Source organism: Labeo rohita, chromosome 16 (assembly GCF_022985175.1).
Source record: "Labeo rohita strain BAU-BD-2019 chromosome 16, IGBB_LRoh.1.0, whole genome shotgun sequence".
Classification (NCBI taxonomy): domain Eukaryota; kingdom Metazoa; phylum Chordata; class Actinopteri; order Cypriniformes; family Cyprinidae; genus Labeo; species Labeo rohita.
The window spans coordinates 18144193-18163404 of record NC_066884.1 but is presented as its reverse complement, the minus strand read 5'-3'; the positions used below and the strand labels follow the sequence as shown (position 1 = coordinate 18163404).

The 19212-nt window shown below is 38.5% G+C and overlaps 1 protein-coding gene across 1 annotated transcript in view; it reads right to left on the bottom strand.

The window, feature by feature from the left end:
* Nucleotides 1-19212, bottom strand: part of erfl1 (Ets2 repressor factor like 1) — an 84438-nt gene that overhangs the window by 56973 nt on the left and 8253 nt on the right. The window contains exons 3-4 of the mRNA XM_051132159.1: nt 10405-10542; nt 3688-4554 (exon numbers count right to left, since the gene is read on the bottom strand). The gene's annotated coding sequence lies outside the window, so the exon portion shown is untranslated. The remainder of the gene's footprint in view (nt 1-3687; nt 4555-10404; nt 10543-19212) is intronic.

Genomic DNA, 19212 nt, shown 5'->3' with positions numbered 1-19212 from the left:
TGATATGATGGTGAATAATTACTGAGAGAATTTTCATTTTTTGGTAACCTAACCCGAAGTTCCTGATATTAAAAACTTCTTTTTAAAGCTGTTGTACACAAGCATCACACTCACAATAATTCTACAGTAGGCCTATATTGAATATCAGCACAGTGCACAGCATTACAGCTGATTCAAACAACTGTTCTGATATTCAGCCTTGCTCTTGTAATAAAGTATAAAAATAAATTAAAGCTGCAAGCAGCATTGCAAGGGCCCCCGCACCTACGCTCACCGCCACCCGGTGGCTTTGAGAAAACAGCGAACAATGAGCAATATGCATTTAAAGTTGTACATATAGGAGGAATATGTCAAAGTGATTTATATGTGCCAAACTTCCTGCTGCCAGCTGGTGATGCTATGACTATGAATATTGGCATGTAGATGTCTTCAATCCAGGACATTGATCAAACATATGAAGTTTAGCACAGATTGAACATGGTATATTTGAGTTAGTGTAAAACATGACATACCCTGTTGCCCACAGGTGACGCTATGGTTATGTCTGAATATTGGCCTTTAGTTGTCTTCAGGCCAGGACTCTTACCAATCATGTGAAGTCTAGTGTAGACTGGACATTGCATGTTTAAGTTAAAACAAGTAATTTCCGGTTACCAGCAGGTGGTGTTATGATTATAACAGCATATTGGCCTTTAGATGTGTTCAGGCCAGGACTCTTATCACACGTGTGAAATCTGGGGCAGATCGGACATTGTAAGACTGAGTTTATAACAACTTCCCTTTGCATGGTGGAACACCAATCTTCATCAGGCGGTCACAGACATCCCCTTTAACGAAAACTAAAAGATCTTCATAATTTAATATTGTAAAGGCTTTTAGAGTAGACTGACCAAATGTAATGTTAATGTCATTAAATCTCCAGGAGGAGTTAGTTAGAGTGTAAAACATGCCACTTCCTGTTGCCAGCAGGTGGCACTATGACTATAACTGAACATGGGCACGGGCATGTGTCCAGGACAGGACTCTTATCAAACATGTGAACTATGGTGCAGATCGGACATTGTATGCCTGAATTATAACAACTTCCTGTTTAATGCCAAAACACTGAAGTTTTTCAGGCCATCACAGAGTTCTACAAAAAAACTCAAGATCTTCGCAATTTAAAGAGGTCCACTTCCAGAACAAAAATTTACAGATAATGTACTCACCCCCTTGTCATCCAAGACGTACATACCCTAACTGTCACGAACCGGAAAAAAAAAAAAAAAATTATTTTATTTGACATGGACATCACAATCACATTGTCAAGTGTTTTAGCATACATGCTAATTCTCAACACCTGTCCAAGAAAGGCTTGATGTTAAAAAAAAAAAACAATAATAATAGTTACAATACACAAAAAGTAATAGTAACAATAAAATAACAACAATACTAGCAATACTAGTTCAGGCAGAGTAAGACAAGACAAGCGTTTGACATTAAAAAGTATATAAACTGTATTATTTTTATGAAAATAACCAATCGTTACGCTAGATAAGACCCTTCTTCCTTGGCTGGGATAGTTTACAAGCACATTTGGGATTGTTTGAATCCGCATTTAAACTCCATTTTGGAAGTTCAAACTCAGGGCACCATAGCAGTCCATTATATGGAGAAAAAATCCTGAAATGTTTTCCTCAAAAAAACATGATTTCTTTACGACTGAAGAAAGAAAGACATGAACATCTTGGATGACAAAGGGTTGAATACATTATCTGTAAATTTTTGTTCTGGAATCAGACTTCTCCTTTAACGTCACAAATGGCTTTAGATTACACTGACCAAATTTGGTGTAGATCTGTTTAAATCTCTAGGAGGAGGAGCTTAAACAGGCCTACAAAGCTTGAAAATTCAAAAAGGGCACAAAATTTGCAGAAAGAAATTTAAAAAGTAGCAGATTTCGAACTTTGTACAGGGGTAGTTTTTGTAGGTATCGGTGTGTTACATGTGTCTACCGAATTTTGTACATGTATGTGAAACATAGCTCGAGGGGAACTTAGTTGAAAGTTTATATTGAACCATTTTAACACACTTCTAAAACCCATTTCACCATTTTTGACGCATGTGCAAAGTTTTATGAGTTTTGAAGAATAATAAGAAACTGAGCAATTCGAACAGGGTCCTCGGGCCCTAAATAGTTCCCCCGTCAGAACTAAATGAGTTGGCCAAAGAGACTTCTACTGAGCCTTACACATGTGTTGATACTACGTATAGAATGCCCTCTAGTGTACGTCGTCTATGGTCTGTTAAAGGGCGATTACAGCGCCCTAAGATATAAGGAACATGAGACAGACGAGAACAGAACCTGTAGAAAAAGCATGCACACGCGCGCGTCCACTCTGAAGTTACCCTTACTCATACAAACCCGCGCACAACATCGATAACACCCAATTACATCCACGCTCGCACACAGAAAGTCTTGAACACACAATTACACGCGCTACGGACAACCTTTTATTAACACTCAATTACACACACGCATAAATCACCAACGAAGCGCGCACCGCACCGTGACCGCAGGAGCGCGCACGGGTCGTTAGCCTTCACGCGCTCAAAACCTAGAGAAAGACGGCGTGTGAGTGTGAGGGAGGAAGAGAGAGGGAGAGAGCGGGACTCAAAATAAACGTGTCTGTGTTAGACGATTACCGGGCCGCGCTTCCTGCCCCGCCATATCACCTGCGTTCACTAGCATTGACACGTCAGTCTGCGCCGCCTAACGCGTTGTGACAGCGCTTAGATTATAATATCTGGCCCGTATTACTGGGCATTAGCGCTATTACGGCACCCCGCCCTTGCTTAGCCCGCTCAGGTGGACCATTTTGGAAATGGGGAAAAAGAAATGAGGAAACCGATAAAAATGCATGGGGAAAAGCGCGACGGGGGGAAAACAAGGGGCACTCATTAAGACAACCCACAACCGAGAACTAGACTAAAATATCTGCAACATGCCAACAGTTTGGGCCTAAATTAAACAATTTATGCTCACCGAGTGGCAAACTCTCCCTAAACGTGGCATTGTTGGTTTCACATAGGCCTGCAAAGCAGGAACACATCCTGATCCTATTAGATAGATGATTAAGCTTTAGTGGAAAGAGATCAGCAAGTTCTATTAGGAGTAAAACCGTTTATCTAAATGAATTTATGTATTTTTTTTAAAGGATGTGCGTAATTATACAGACTTGGGTGCCATCTTCTTAATACGTTAGTGTGGCTTAGAAATGATGAAGAGTATGAATCAGCCCCCGAGAAGATGATTTACGGTTTGTACAGCGACACGCTTGACTCGCTATTGCTTTTCAAAACCCTCATTTATTACACAAAGAATACACTTATATATCTAGGTCTTGTTGTTTTAATTAGGGAAATTAATAAGTAAGAATAAATTAATATTGCCTTGTCTAGGCCCAGCGACTTCAATACCGGGGCATTTCTGGGCGAGGATACATTTGCGCAGCGCAATTAACGCTTAATAAGTAAGTGATTAATTATGATTAGCACGCGGATTCGTGGTAATGGCCTCTCGGTGAGCTCACAATAAGCCTCGGCGTGTTTATTCGCTCACGAGCCCGTATATTCATCTCTGTCTGCGGGTGTGATCATCTGAACCCCAATCTACATATCCAAACGTGAGTGAGTGGGTTCACTTACATCTCCATTTGTGCTGGAGGCCTATTTGTTCTGCTCACTGTGGATGGTTGTTCCCTTTGTCTATTCATCAGCAGTCCATTAGTGGCGCGCCGTTTGAACGGCTTGGTGCACACAGACGTCATGTGATTAAAGAAGCATTCATTTTTTTCCCCCTAGATGTCTTTATTTGCACTGTGGGAAGGGGTGGGAGTGTTAGATGTCTTCTTTGTCACCCCAGCAGGGTAATATAGTGTGGATTGGAGGCGTCCATCAATCGAGGAACTGTGATATCCACAATCGAAAGCTTGTGCCATGGGGCACCAGGGTTCCACGGGTGGCGGTTGTCTTCAAGGCAGCCTTGACAGACTCTTGACAGGTGAAATGATGACATCATGACCATCTCCTTTGGCGAAATGCGAAGGCTACGTTCGAGGCCGAACTTCAGATGAGCTACCGAAAACTCAAAACCGCTCTGGTCTGGTCCAGGTAGAGTGGCCATTTGACCAGAACACTGGCAACATCTTGAAGATGACTATAGTTACTTTTGAGACAATTCATACAAAGAGGCTGGGCATTTTTCCCCCTTTCTCTCCCTCTCTCTCTCTCTCTCACACACTCGCTCACAATGTTCATTGCCCAGAAAAATAATTTCTTGGTCATTTCAACCCTTTTGTGAGCGGCAATCAATTTCTCTTCTTTTCACGATGGTTTGAGAGTGTGCGCACAGAAGTTTGACCTTCTCTAAAAGATCTATCAATTCATCCATCCTGCAATCTGTCTATTTATGTTGTGATCGCTCTGCTTTTTCGTGTTCGTTGATGTGAGAGCATCCATAGGCTCATCTGGTCGTCAATCCGTCATCTTGTGTGGCATTCTGCAATTATCCAGCTACAATATAAGAAAAAAAAATCAGGTGATGGCGGAAAAGCAAAAAAAGAAGCCATTATTTGGCCAAATGCATGGCCTAAGGAAATATGGATTTATACACTGTATATAAAAGTCACATATAGGCTTCTCACAAGGGTTAAGGGAAAAAATAACCTACCTGAATTTAAGATTTACGTTAGTCCAGATTGCTGTGAATACATGTAAAATATATTTATATAAAATTTGAATTATATACTGTGTATATGGGCGATTCTACAGAATTGGTGCAAAATTTTTGGAATATAAATTTGCAATAAATTGCAAATTTTTTATCATTTTGTATGTTATCAAACTGTATAATATCCAAGATTTTTCACATGTCTATTAATTGTGCAGTTAATTCTCATATGTGACCCTGGACCACAAAACCAGCCATAAGTAGCACGGATATATTTGTAGCAATAGCCATTGTATGGGTCAAAATTATCATTTTTTCTTTTATGCCAAAAATCATTAGGATATATATAAATAAAGATCATGTTCCATGAAGATATTTTGTAAATTTCTTACCGTAAATATACCAAAACATATTTTTTTAGTAATATGCATTGCAAAGAACTTTGGACAACTTTAAAGATGATTTTCTCAATATTTAGATTTTTTTGCACCCTTAGATTCTAGATTTTTAAATAGTCGTATCTCGACCAAATATTGTCCTATCCTAACAAACCATACATCAATTGAAAGCTTATTTCAGCTTTCAATTTAAAAAAACTGACCCTTATGACTGGTTTTGTGGTCTAGGTTCACATATTGTATTTTCAAAAAGTTTTAGAAAATGTGTCTTTTTCCCAAATTTGTCACAACTGATACACAGTAATATATAACTTAATAAGAAGGGTTACATTGACCTATTAAAATTTTAACTACATTTACCGTGTAAATATGTTTTTTTTCCATTTTCTTAAAAAGTAAATCAATAACAATCACAGTTTCAACAGTCAGTGTCATTTATGAGATTTGTTGTATTTTTAATCCAGTTTTTCTTTGTAAAAAGCAAAAAGTTGATCATACTGATTTCAAACTTAAGGATTCATTAGTTTGAATATACTTTTAACCAAACACCTTTGTTTTTGACAAAACATCCTGACTACACATTTTTGGTAGTGACAGTAATGTTTTGGTAGTAACCACATTACATTACAGAATTTGAACTCACATACAGTACTAAAACACTACAAAAACATACTAAAATACTAAAAATATGCATAACTGTACTAAAATTTGGTTTATTTCCCAGATATAAAAGTCACTATACTGAATTTTGGCACTATAACGAAACTGATGGCATATTTAAGTTGTGACTGTTTCGGTAGTGTCAATTTTAGATACTTTTAAACCCAGCTCAAAGATGCTAATCAGCACATGGTTAGCTAGCACAGTCCTAAATAGTTGTATATATATATATAAGGTGTTCGGTAGTGACGTTCCTTAAAGTTATAGATTCACCTCAAAATGATGGGGCCTTACTATGTAGTTATGAGAGAGAGTGACATATAAATATTTACTGATCATAAATGTACATGTGTAGTTAAAATCAGTCTCAGCCAGTAGACTAAAGCATGCACTGTTTTGGGTTTTGGTAATGACATGAAAATGCTGGAAGCAGCATTGTTTTTTTTTTTGTTTGTTTGTTTTTTTTTTACATAAAGTTTTATAATTTACAAAAAAAAACAGGAATAAAATGCAAAAGTGATTTCAATGTGATTTTTATAAGTTGAAATTTAGGGGTTAGGGTTTAGGGCAGCCACCTCCCAACTGAAAGTACCCAATAAATGATGATTTTATATGTATTAAGCTTACGAATATTTTAAATATTATTGTGGGTTTCAATAAATAATAGAAGATCTTAGTCCTTGGAGAAATATACCTGGAAAACTGCTTTAAATATGTATTTTAATGGCAAAGGAAACTAGAAATTGATGAAATATATTCCTAATATTGTTTTTGAAAACATCCTCAGTTCCACACAGCATTTTGTAAAACTTTTCAGAGTACTGTAGCTTTGCAGGTAGATTTTTCCAAGTGCATTATATAGTGGAGTGTATATATATATATATAAACTTTGCTTCCTGTCAGCTCTAAACTGTCCTATTATAATAATAATAAATAAAAATTAGAAGGGCGAAAACTTAAGTTACATGAACTACAAAGCAATCAAGATCAGATTTGAGTTTTCCATCTCACATTCTTTTTCTTTCTTTTTTCCTGACTATAACAACACACCTATATCAATCCCTCATCTTTTCCTTCAATTTCACTACCATCCTTCTCGTCTTTCAGCATCCCTTCATTCCCATTGCCTGTTCCTGTCCAGCCGCTTTCCCCTTCACTTATTCCCCGTCCCTTCCTGCAACACACACACACGCACTGTCCCTTCCAATCTCCCTCTTCCTCTCGCTCTCGCTCTCCCTCACTCACAGGACGATATTATATATTCCAGTCCGTTCTTTGCATGATTTGGGGAGTAGATGAAGCCATATCCCGCTCTCCTCCTCGGCCTCTCCCTCCCTCCCGCTTCTCGCCTTGTTGTTTAATGTTTCAATTTGGAGGAAGCAAACATTCAATCAGACAGATTAACTGTTTAATGCATGTCATCAGTCAAACTGTCTACAAGAGGGGGACCCTTTGCCTCTCCCCCCATCCAAACGCACACACACATATACACCCCAACACCCGCACGCTGATGCTCTGCCCTTCTCACTCCCAGGATTTCTACGGCCCATGCAGACACTGTCTACTATACACACAAATACACACATTCAACGAGACATGCATGGCTCTTTCTCGACTATTCTCACATAAATTCAGATTCATACTAAAGTGAAAAAAGCATGATCAAGCACGGGAGTCTGCTGGTTTATACATGCGACATATTGTGGATGCATAATTAGAAATTCATAAACTCAGTCTGCAAAGACACAGACTGCAATTTATGCATATTAATTGCGCATATTTTTTACGTCAGACGTATAGACCGAAACGACAACAGCCGTTTACGAATGCAAACATATTTTAACAGTCTGTCTCTCCCGCTCTCACTTACAGACTCGCACAGACACATGCACACAGAGAGCCGGGCCAGTGGATAGGGAAATCAAAGTGACAGGGAGGGAGAAAGAGGAGGGAGTGAGAGATTAAAGGAAATGAAAAGAGTAAAAAGGAAAGAGGGAGAGAAGGAATGAGAGGTAGAGCGTGGAGAAGGTGGAGTGGACTGTAAAACAGGCGCGGATAGAGCTGTGCGCCGTAGAAGTGACGTATACGGCACACGTTGCAAAGGTCATTGCAAATGTGTCTGTGAAATTGCACATTATTATAAAATGTTAGTAAATAATCTTAAACCCAGATTTGTGGGTTTTCTCCACTTACATTTAATATCCTTTTATATAAAAATTACACTGAATAATATAATAAAATCCCTCTCTCTCATTCAGCGTGTCTCTATTTTCCCCCACTCTCGCTGTGTCTGCTTGATGACCACAGCTCTCAGGGTGTCTAAACCAGGTAAGTATTGACAGCCAGCTCAAGTGACTCGCAGTCCAACAGTCAATATGCAGACAGAGACAGGGTCCAAAGGTCAATGACAAAAGGAGAACGAGAAGAGCCAGAGAGACACAGAAAGAGAAGGCATTCAGCGTTTGGTGTGATTACTGTTATTTCATACTAAACAGTTGCCAAAATGAATGAATTGCCTCAAATGGCAATGCTAGATTGAGGTGAGATTATGATGCTGAAGGGGAAAATGGCTGTTGAAGGTCAAAGGTCAGCGGTCTTTCTTGAGTTTATCATCACATGCTTTTACATGTTTTGGGAATTCTAAATAAATTAGATAAAAGATATAAGATATAGCTGCCCTGAATTAAAAATATAATATACATAGAAAGTTTAATTTATGTGTGTGTGTACATATATATATACAATGCTGGGTAGATTACTTACAATATGTAGTCTGTTACTGATTCCAAATTACATGACAAAAATTGTAGTTTGTAATGTAATCCATTACATTACACATTTTAGTTAATACAATCAGACTACTTTTAGATTACTTTTGACCTAACTGGTTTATCACATTGATTTAAACAGGATAATCTTGTACCATACTAATATAAAACACAAAAAGAAAGAAAATATATTCCTTTCATTATTAACAACTTGAAGTGCATTAAACATTACATCAAGGTTTACCAAACTGGCATTTGTGAAGGAAGTCCAGGGCATTTGTACGTGTTATGAAAAGCTAGTAATTTTAAAAAAAGTCAAATTAAAATAAACCATTTTAAAATAACACCAATTTAAATAAAAACAAACACCAAAAAAGATTAAATTTAATCAAAAAACTGCAAAAGTAACTGCAGTCTAAGTATTTAAAAACGTAATTTAATCTAATTACAAATAATACATTTTTGTAATTTGATTACATTATCAGATTAGATTACATGTATATATATATATATACATACATAATAGTATGTGTACTATTCACATGGTAAAACTATAATGTGCAATATATTACATTTCAAGAATACTAAAGTAACACTAAAAAAAATACTAATAGATACCAACACTAAAATAAAATAGATACTAATACATAAACTACCAGTCAAAAGGTTTTAGACAGTAAGATTTTTAAAGTGTTTTAAAGAAGTCACTTCTGCTTATTTGATTTAAAGCACAGCAAAACAGTAAAATTTTGCATTTTTTTATTATTTCAAATAACTGATTTCTATTTTAATATATTTTAAAATGCAATTTATTCCTGTGATTTCAAAGCTGAATTTTTAGCATCATTACTCCAGTCACATGATCCTTCAGAAATCATTCTGATATTCTAAATTGCTGCTCAAAAAACATTTATTATTAATATTATGTTGAAAACAGCTGAGTAGAATTTTTTCAGGTTTCTTTGATGAATAGAAAGTTCATAAGAACAGCATTTATCTGAAACAGAAATCTTTTGTAACATTTTAAATGTCTTTATTATCACTTTTGATCAATTTAAAGCATCCTTCCTAAATACCACAACAGCTTTTTATTTTAGATAAATGCTGATCTTTGTATCTTTCAATTCATCAAAGAATCCAAAAGAAATGTACTCAACGGTTTTAAATGTTGATAATAATAATAAATGTTTCTTGAACAGCAAATCAGCATATTAGAATGATTTCTGAAGGATCTTGTGACACTGAAGACTGGAGTAATGATGCTGGAAATTTAGTTTTGAAATCACAGGAATAAATTACATTTTAAAATATATTCAAATAGAAAGCAGTTACTTTAAATAGTAAAAATATTTCATAACATGAATGCTTTTGCTGTTTTTTGGATCAAATAAATGCAGGCTTGGTAAGCAGAAGACTTCTTTAAAAAACATTTAAAATCTTATCCAAAACCTTTTGACTGGTAGTGTACAAACTACTGTATATTATTCTTTCAGACACGCAGTACAACAACTAATAGAGACAAGTTACCTGAAAAGTGTGCTTAGAGGAGACACACACTCTCTGTATTGACACTGAGGGAGTGTCAGTGTGTATTGAATGAAAGGAGTAAATGAACACCCCACCCCACCCTCTTTCTCTCTCTCTCTGTCCATCTCTCCCACTCCCTCTCTATCGGCTATCAGTCTCTTTTCCTCTAATCATTTCCTTCCTTCTGGCCTTCTTTTCTTTCTAATGCAATTACCTTTCATTCATCTCTTCCTTCTCCCTCTCTCTCTCCCTCATTCTCAGTCACTTCATCCCCCTCCTTATAATCTGGCTCTCTGTTTGTATTACTTCACCCTATGGGGTATTGGTTTCCTTTACTTACTCTGCAGTGATTCTCTCCGATTCACTTCTCGTTTTGTGCCGGGCACCACAGCAGTTCCGCTGTGTGTGAACGTCTTTGTCTCCCTCCAGATCCCTCTTCACACTTTACTCCACTTCATCTCCACCTGCACAACGGGGCCTTGAAGACACAAATAATCGAGATGCTCATTAATCAATTATACTGACGTACTGAGTTATTCTATTGCATACAAATCTTTTCAGGAGTAAAACGTGAACAGTGAAATAAGATAGATAGATAGATAGATAGATAGATAGATAGATTTGTTTGTGAACTTATGTTCAGCTACTCTTTTTAATAGTTATCTTCAAACTATTTTTGAATTTTTCAGGTCATTTCAGTCATCAAAGCCTGGTAAATATTGGTCACAGACAGAGATTTACTTTAAATTTCACCAAGCTGATTACTCACTAAAACCTCCCACAGATCATGTTTTAAGGCCACTTCAAGTGTTATTTTGACGTAACAAAGTGATTATATGTAAGTGTGTCCGTTGTTTACTTACTTTTTTAAATTAGTCTCCCCAAGAACGCAATTATATTGTTCATTCAGACTCATTCTCGAACTGCACAAACACAAGACGCGGGATTTATCGCATGAGCCAATCACAGCTGATCATAACCAGTCATAGCCAATCATATCGCGATAGAGGCCGTGCCTCCTCTCATATGACTTTCTTTCCGCGTTGCCAAGTCTGCCGTTTTCCCGCGGAATTGGGCTACTATTGCCGCGGGTTGAAGCGACCCCAGTAACATGATATTTAGCCCCTGGAATGCTAATTTTACCAGGGGAACTCCGCCAAAAAACGTTTATTTTACCCCCCAGAACTTGCTTTCTAACAGGGGATCCCCTCGAAACACAACTGGGCTAGTTTTGAGTAGCAATTGGGCGGGTTTTGTTGTGAAAACATGGCAACCCTGCTTTCTTTCATTCATTCTCAATTACATGCCAAAAACTCTTGGCACACTTTAGGGAGTTTGATAAACCTCAATGAGCTCAGGGGAGGCGAGACAGACGCAGACTGTCGCTGTAACTTTACCTGCTGGTGTCGCTGTTGGACGATGTTTCTTTAGAAAAACGAATGATTTATACAATTTTGAATGTTGTACTTTCTAACATTGGCATTGTTTTTATTTTTGTACTTAAATTTTTTTCTCATCCAACATTTTGAGGAGACACTGCCTGCCTTTCCTCCTCGGAGGAAACGCCCCTGATAGATAGATAGATAGATAGATAGATAGATAGATAGATAGATATGGCACTATAGTTGCTCATAAAGGTTTTTAAAAACAACTTAAGGTGTGTATCTGCATGACAAATGATAGATTTATCTACATTATTTCTTCCTGTCAAACTTACAATGACTGATTAAAATGCATTCACTTTCATACGTATACATAAAATCTTGTTTGACTTTATAATGTATAGTCATTTACCATTAATGCATGGAGTGATGTAGCATAAGTGACTTTCATAAGCTATTAAAAGTGTGTAAAACGTCCAGCTCAGATAATTGCGGGTAAACAGTGCAAAGGAACGTTTGGAAAATGCGGTGGACTTTGTTTCAGAGAGTGATAATAAGAAAAAAGCGTCGTGTTAAGACTCGGAATTGCAAAAGGAAGGATCACGGCACTTTGCCAGGAAAGAAAAAAAGGAACAGGAAAATAACATGTCTTTTCTTACCTTCTGTTCGCTCTCAAAGTGGGAGCGAGAATGAAAATAAATAAAGTGGTGCACATTCACAGTAACGACCTTACTGGCTGACAAACACCTTTCCCCCTCAAAATTTGTTAATTCAGCTTCCTGCCCCGTGCGCATAGCTCTGCCAGAAACAGATGGCTGCCGGAATTGTCCTCAAGCGAAGTTCTAAAAGTGTTTGCCAAGAACGTCGCTGATGAGCGGCGAGGGCATATAGTAGTAGCACGCTATGAATTTTCTGCTGGAAACAAAACGCAAAAAAAAAAAAAAAACCAAACAAACAAAGACGCGTGCGCATCAAATATTCTACAATTTCCACAGGTGCGTGATGAATTGCAGCTCAAGCTCTACAAAGAATATACGCATACAGTGCTGTCCTGGTGACTAAGTAAGAATGTAAACCAGCAGCCTATTCAACTAAATGTAAGACTAACTAAAATTAATGATAAATGAAGTGAGATGGCTTTGGTTTAGGCGAGAGGAGTGCGCTGTCCATGGTGCTTAAATCGTCGGGCCAATGGAAACCAGTTGCATCTGATTTACGTGAATATTCGAATTATTGACGAAATTTGACAGATTTTTAAATAAATGTGTCTAAAGTCAAAGGTCAGTATCTGATGTGGGAGATGATACACGGGGCAATGTATGGCCCGGACACATCTCTCGAGTGAACAACAGAAATATTTGAGGCCTCATTTAGCACTCAGCTTTAGGAGCATCCATTTCAATTAGCCTGTTGTAATCTCCAGCACTTCGCGGTCCTGTGCTCTGCTTGTTCTACCATGATACCAACACTCGATATTTGATCTGGACTCGGCAACCCTGACGATCCGGCCCTTTAGTAAAAAAAAGAGCACAAGTGGGCTCATGTGAGTGACCCTGTGTGACCTTGACCACCTACACAGCGGCCTTGGGTTTGGACGGCCATGCCCCGGACACAGCGCCTTCCCGCGAGAGGTCTCTGGATCGTTTCATCAAACGCTGTCCAACAGCGTGCTAACTAACGGACCTCCCACTCCCAACTGCAAAGCGCTAAAACATCAATAGGATGCAACGATCATTTTACAAACACTGCCAATCAGCCTTCATGGAGCAAGAACTTCATATTCAACATAGATATTAGAGAAGCGTTCGCATGAAATGGAGATGAAGGAAGACCCATCTCGATGTGCGGACGGACAGATAAATGGATGAGTGGATTTGTCTGCATGGGTGAATAGATAATTGGATAATATAAAGTTTGCATTCTAAAAGAAAGGGAGTGCTGAGAAGCGGCCATGCTTGCTGTCACTCAGTCATTAATAACTGCAAGCAAATTAAGCTGCTCTTAATTGAGATACTGGGCGTGCATAATTATTTGTGCATACATTGAATAAAATTATGGTATATGAGTAACGATGATGTATAGTTAATACAAAGAAGCTGAAACACTGCTTAACAGAGAACATACAGGTAAGTCCAGGCGATTTATTAGGCTACTTGAACTCCTAAAAGTGCATAGAAGTTTTGTGTGTAACTATCCACCTTTTTCCTCAACGCGAAAGTAAGCTTATGGGTGAGACTTCCGGTTCGTTATCCGCTATAGAGAAATCGAGAAGAATAATAACGTGCAGTAAACGGTAAAACTGTTTGCACCGCAAACCACTGAGCTTATAATTAAGATAATACTTTAAAATAATATGGTAAGACACACCAAATTGCAATATCAAGCAGCAGAACCAGCTGTTTTGCACAGCTAAAAAGAGTGGGAGTCAGACCCATAAAATTTATAAATGGCCACGTCCGCTCTTACTTGAAAAAAGGTGTGTATTTAGCAGGGGTTTCAAATATTCCAGTGATCACAAAATGTAGATTAAACGGTAACCCAGAGCTCTTCTTTTCACCTGACGGTAAACAGACGCAAGTCGCTTTGGCCAGAAGAGGTAGGCAACCGTAGGTGTACGGTACTTAAGCACTATTGGGTTATCTAAACTTTTTGGGTCATTAAAAATTAACATTTTCAATGTTTATCAACAGATGACAGATCTACTGGCCTCGATATAACGTTAGTATTTTTGGAAGATTAACCAACTTCCCTAAAGACGCCAAAATTCGAGTTCCTCAAGACGGATTTCAACAGATTTCACTCCATTTTTTTTAAAGTTGGTTTCCTTGAAATCACTGTATTATTCTCACATTTCCGATACACAAAAACAACAACGAAACACAACACAGAGAGACCGCCACGGCTTCACCCCCTCCTCCCGTACACCTCCACTGCTACCTCTCTTCACTCTCTCCACTGGAGAAACGGCAAGGAACCGCGACGCGAAGGGCCGCACATAGCTGATCAATATTCGATTTAGTTGCTAATTTAGGGCCTTTCTATAGCTGTCATCCCGTGATGTATGAGTCCTAACCCGAGGTCGCCGTGGAAAAGAAGAAGGAGGAAAAAAGAAAAAAATATCAAACACCAGTCAACTTTTCACTTAACAATAGACCGACTTGAATATTATTTATGGCCGAAAGCGCCACTTTATGGGTGAATTGCTCCTATCGCTGGCTGAATGATGAAGCGGGTCTGTAAGTACACGACATACAAGCACACACACAAGAGGTGAAACCGTATAAGCACAACTACCACAAGCTGGATTGAATGAGAGCATGTAGAGGGGACGAGGAAATATTAATTTCCAAAGACTTAACCGAGTGGCCTTTGCATAGCTGTAAGTGAGTGTGATTTTTTTTCCCCATTGCAGCATCTCGAGAGTCATGTTCAATTCAGCAGGCGACAAAATATGTACTCAATGAGAAACTTTCCGCTAATAGGCAACAAAAAATGGATGGCAGAATAAGAAAATTAGATCTGACAAAAACACACAAGGTATAAAATACAGCGACATTCACATAAGCTCTCTCGCACGCACAAATATCTGCTTTATTTCGCCTCTTAATGTCTTCCCGATCGATCACCGCTCTCAGGATGTTATCAATAATTTGAAAGCTTGATTAACTTCAACGTTTCCATAACAATTCTTCGCGTTCATACTCTCCAGCATTTTTAATTAACACTTGCTTAATTAGCTCGAGATGGTATTGGACTATGATGGGTATTTGTATGGGGGAGGGCGGAAATTAACATAAAACCTCTCCTGATAAATTGATATATTATCAGGAAAGAAATGTTGTAGGAATTTCTAAGCGGAACGAATCATAAACAGACATCAATCAAAAGCAAGGAGGCTCAAGACAACGTATAATTCTTTAAGAAAATTATTTAATTATTTATGCAAACGGCGTTAATTTCACATAGAGAAAAAGATTAGAACCGAGTCAGAAAAGAGTTTGTTGACTTACCAGAGTGGAGCAATAAACTCCAAGCAAATAAATCACACATAAAACAACACACACACTACTGCATAACATGAAGAAAGGACATACCAATGCATTATTTAGTATTTTGTGTTATGTATGTTATTGCAAGATTATTTTCTAATAAGCTTAGGTTGTTTTATTCACAAATTTGAACAAAATATTTATTCTTATCAGGCTCCAAATAATGTGGTCCACAGTACACTAGCAGTCAATGTGAGGTAAAACTCTATGACTACATGGTCACACTGTCATTGAATCTGAATTGTGATTAAGGCAATAGTCTCATGCTTCTTAATTACAATGTACATCGCAATTACAAATCTCCACAAGTGCTCTAATGACTATAGAAGTCCATTCTGAGTGATTAGGATGCCTAGGCAAATCAATGCCAGCTCTAAGTTTTGAAGTTGTGCGCCTGGGTGGAATCTGTGGCTTGTTTTATCAATTAACTCTTATGTAAAGACTGGCAAAGGCTAATCCTTATGGGATTAAAGGCCTGTAAATGGCCAATGCCATGTGTTATACTGGAAAATAGTTAACTGCGGACTATATGAAGCCATGTCAAGAGCTACAAATAATGCTTCTTTTGCACTGTCCTACATTAACACTTTCAAAACATGACTGTAATTAACAAATCAGCGTCAGAACGCATCATTTAAGGTAACATTATATATGCAAATACAGTTGGATGATTAGAAGCACTTGCTCTGTGTGTATTAATGTGGTATCATGTCTCCATATGACAAACAGAACCCATCTCCTGCTTTGCATATGACAGGCCTAGGAGCCCAGCTGAGGCCTCCAGGCTCATTTGTATAATGACTTGAATGGGGTTAATCTTTTAGTTATTTTAAGGAGCACAAAAATATTCACATTCCCACTGGTCATATAATGGAATCAAAGCAGCATGTCCAACATGTTCCCTCAGTTGAATAAATATGTTAATCCATTCCATTTAGTCTAATTTTGCTTTGTTGGGTTGATATGTTGGATTCCCTTCCCTTATTTTTCAGATCCTGGCGGTCTACAACAATTAATTGGTTACATATGCAAACTATGCAAAAGTATATTTACTACAATGGATTGAAGCCATTGTTCCTTAAAAAGTAGAAATTCTGTCATTATTTACTCTTCATATTATTCTAAATGTGTGTAACTTTCTTTCGCGTGGAACACTTTTACACTGATGCACACTTCTTTTAAAACATTCACAGCTTTGTGAATCTGTTTAAAAAACCATGATCCCCAAAGTATGACCCCAAACCAATGAAACATTTCTATGCTCAAAGGTGGGATACTGGTGATTTATAGTTTATAACAATTTACAGTGATGATTACTAGGGTTGACTGACCTCAGAGTCCCATCTGCTTCACTGACAGATGACTGACAGCCAGTTGAAGAGAAAGAAAACACATGACCGTACACAAGAGTGCGAGCTATGTGAAACAAAGCACAGAAAACTAAACTTGCAGAGCAAACAAGCTGTTCGTGTGATACTACTATCAGACAAAAAGGAAATCTCCACCGAAGGGAAATATGTAAACACTCACAACAGCTTCTAAATCAGCCGAGAACATGAGAGGGACGAGAACCCAAACGGCTAACAGGTCCCTCCAGACAAATCCGAACGCCCTCCGTGCTGCTCCCTCCCTGATTTCCTCCTAACCTCTCCTTCCCCTCATCTCCCAGTTCTCCACAAACATCGTCCCCCTAAACTAGCTGGGCTCTTGGGACTTCTGAGGGAAGACGGGAGCCACGGAAAGCAGGTGAGAGAGTCAGTGCTTGCGTGAGGGAGAGAGAAGAGGGGATAAGGAGATTGAAGCGTTTCTAATTTGAATAAACCCTTCGGCAGACTAAAACTGGCAGCCGGCTTCCCCTCTGTGCACAGGAAAAGAAAGCAAAGTAAAGAAAAAGGAAAGGAGGCAGGGCAGGAGGAAAGCAGAGATAGATGGGGGGATATAGAGATGTCTCCACATGCATTTGGCTCTGGAGTATGAGAGTTTGGGCTGGAAGGGGGTGGAATGAGAAAGAGATCTTGGAAAACAACACAGCTAGATGAGGGAAAGAGATTGGACCACAACGAGAGAAATAAAACATTGAGATAGGACTTTGTAAGGGCGGGGGAGACAAAAAGTGAAACAAACTATGTGATTTTAAAAATTACCGGACTCAAGCTTTTCCCTCTTGGTCAAAAGTCTCTCTGCTACTTCACCTCTCCTCATTCTACCTCTCACACAATTGCGCTCTTGAAAATAAAGGTTCCTCTTAGATACAAACAGTGTTTTGCAGCCCAATGCCAAGAGAGTCTTTTTAAGCACCTCAAAAACTTTTTCTCCTCAGTTCTTTAACCAGCTATGTGCTGATGTTTTAAATAATCCAGAAAGCAAATGTACGATCAAGAACAAACTCAAAAACCCTACAGAAAAAACTGACTAGTGAAGAACTAACTGAAGAGCATTAGTCCATGGAATGATTCTATCCAAAGCTATAATTCATAATTACGTTCTGATAAGAATTTTGAGAGACTTGTGTCTCAGTTTGAGTTTGTATTTACTTTTTTATGCCAGTCTGCCAAAAGACTTTGAAGACAGGAATGGGCTGTATGATGTGTAGCTTGTAAAAACGTTCTTTTTTAGCTTGTAGAAACGTAGATTGGAATTCCGTGTTTTGACCCACGTCATTATAAAAGGATGAGAAATAGCCTACACCGCACACCCGCGCAGATGATGACACGATACGATTACCGAGGCGAGAAACGCATTTCTGTTTAAGTATACTAGTAGGTCTAACAAAAAAGTAGGAGATAAGGAGGGAGAAGGTCTCTCTAACACCTACACACCGCGTAAGAGGGAGCGACAGCGAGAGAGGGAGAGAGAGCGAGAGAGAAACACACAAGAACTGGCTCCGGCTTCAGCGGCGCTGAAGTGAAGCGGCGACGCTGGGAGAACCATAAATCTTCATATAGAGGCTGTTTTGATTAATGCAGCCGAGTCGAGCTAGGGGGCTGGACCTATCCCATTACGCCCTAATGGAAGATGGAGCGCCGCTGTCTCCACCACTAGGCCCCTGTCATTTGTTCCACTTTGCAGTCCATTTGGCCGAGAGACTACAAGCCACTCCATCAAAAATATTTTCAGAGTTAATTTCCGCCCGCTTAATTCGCCTTGATTCGGATTGCGTATCGAATGGCAGGATCGATTTTCGCCTGGCGTCTAAATTAAATAAAAGAGGGGGGTATACTTTAAGACGGCGTTTTCTTTCTTTTCTCTTTTCCATTCTTTCTCTCCCCCTTTTCCAGCTATCCCTCACTTTAAGTCCATCTCATTCTTTTTCCCTTGTTGCATCTCATTTCCCTCTCTCCTTTGGCTGTTATAGATATTATAGGGGGTGGGGCATGACGGTGTATTACACATAATCCGAGATCGAGGGAAAGACAAATGGAATGGGGTGATAGATATATGGATCTTTCCACAAACTGTAAACTGGCATATCAAACAGGACACGACGAAAAAAAAGTTTAAAATGTAAACACTTTCACAATGCGAATTGTAGCCTACAGGGGTGACTTTTTAAAGGAAAGTTTAAAAAGTAAACAGGAAAGTTTTGGTTATGCAAAAACACATTTAAAATAACAATTAAGATGCGAACAATGAGATTTGTGTTTATTAATGTTCCATCTGATTACGCTATGTAGTTGAGCGGTGTGGCGGTGCCTCTTCAATTAACCGCGATTACAG